At 39.2% G+C, this 1,491-nt stretch overlaps 1 pseudogene; it reads left to right on the top strand.

Annotated features, from left to right (window-relative positions):
* Positions 1-801: 801 nt before the first annotated feature.
* LOC122127651 lies at positions 802-901 on the top strand (annotated as a pseudogene).
* The last annotated feature ends 590 nt before the right edge of the window (positions 902-1,491 follow it).

The following is a 1,491-nucleotide window of genomic DNA, read 5'->3' as shown; positions in this document are numbered from 1 at the left end:
ATATATATATATATATAGTTGTTGTTGTTTGGGTCTGGTCGTGGGGCCTGAACTGTGGGCCTGGGCCCTGTCCCTCAGCTCTTCAGCTCAAGGCTAGTGCTCTACCACTTGAGCCACAGCACCACTTCCGGCTTTTTTCTTTTTCCTTTTGTGGTGCTGAGGAATCAATCCCAGGGCTTCAGGTATGCAAGGCATGCACTCTACCACTGAGCCAACTTCCCAGCCCAAACAATTATATTTTGATAAAATACCTTCTATTCTGAACAGTTCGGTCTGAAGTGTTCATCTCTCTATGATCCCTTGTAACTAAGATTAGTTTTGTTCCAGTAAGACAATCTATGCTGTCAGTGTAAGATATTCTGGTTGGTCTGTTCCTACATGGAAGAAGGGTAAGGGTCAGGAAGATATTTGTGCCACTGAGACCTCATTTAGGAAATTTTAAGCTGCAGAAGTTTAGAAGTAGATATTAACCAAGGCTTACTTTGAATCCATTAGCTCCACAAAGATAACTCAGCTGATAAATAAGTACTTGAAAAGCCATCACCTTTGGACTTAGCTGTAAACGCTTCAAAATATGATCAAATTTAAAATGAAAATGACAAAATAGTCATTGACAAAAAATTGCAAATGTGAATAATTGACCAAACAATATAATTTTTTCCACTATAGACAGAAATTTAGAGAGATATGATCAATAGCATTTTTAGGAACAATAAGGGTTCCTTGTTACAAATAAGCAACCATGGATATGTGCCTGTACAAACATTGCATCAATAACTACTTAAATTTAGAGGATACTACATGCTTCAGCAGCAGGTCTACCCAAATTACAACAATACAGAGATTAAAATGGTACTTGCCCAAGGATGGTATGAAAATTTGTGAAGTATTCCATATTTTTCATTCTTCAAATGCAAGAAATGAAAAACAGTTGTTAAAAAGTTGATTACAAAAATACAAGTGTAACAATACATGTAATTCATAGAATTAAAGGTTAGTTTGACATCAGTGTATTAAATCTTCACCTTAGAAAGGCCCTTACATAGCATAACCTTTATAAAACTTGAAATTAGATAACATTGTCATTTTATCCCAAAGAAATAAAATTTAAACCATGCTCATAGAGGGTTCCGGGAAGATGGTGGAGGAGAAGCTGAAGGCTAAACAAGCTCTTGCATAGAAAGCAGTTTTAGAGTTCCAGTGAACAGTCCTAAGCCAGAGAATCACACCAAGTATGTCATCACAGTACACAGAGTTAGGCCAGAGAGGGAAAATCCAGGCAAGGAGACAGATCTGAGCATTTGCCAGCAGCTTCGGCAGCAGCGGCAGCCATAGTCACCATTCTGTAACACAGAGAGTCCAGGACAAAGGAGCCAGATGCGGTGTGTGAGCAGATTCTACTCAACACCAGCAAGAACTGACAAGGAGCAGACATCTTCATCCTGCAGTTCACAGACCAGAGACGACCCAGGAACCAAGACTCGGCGAAAG

This window comes from Dipodomys spectabilis, unplaced genomic scaffold (genome assembly GCF_019054845.1).
Source record: "Dipodomys spectabilis isolate Male_0828 unplaced genomic scaffold, ASM1905484v1 ptg000306l, whole genome shotgun sequence".
Classification (NCBI taxonomy): Eukaryota; Metazoa; Chordata; class Mammalia; order Rodentia; family Heteromyidae; genus Dipodomys; species Dipodomys spectabilis.
The sequence above is the reverse complement of the archived record's forward strand: the minus strand, read 5'-3'. Positions and strand labels throughout refer to the sequence as shown.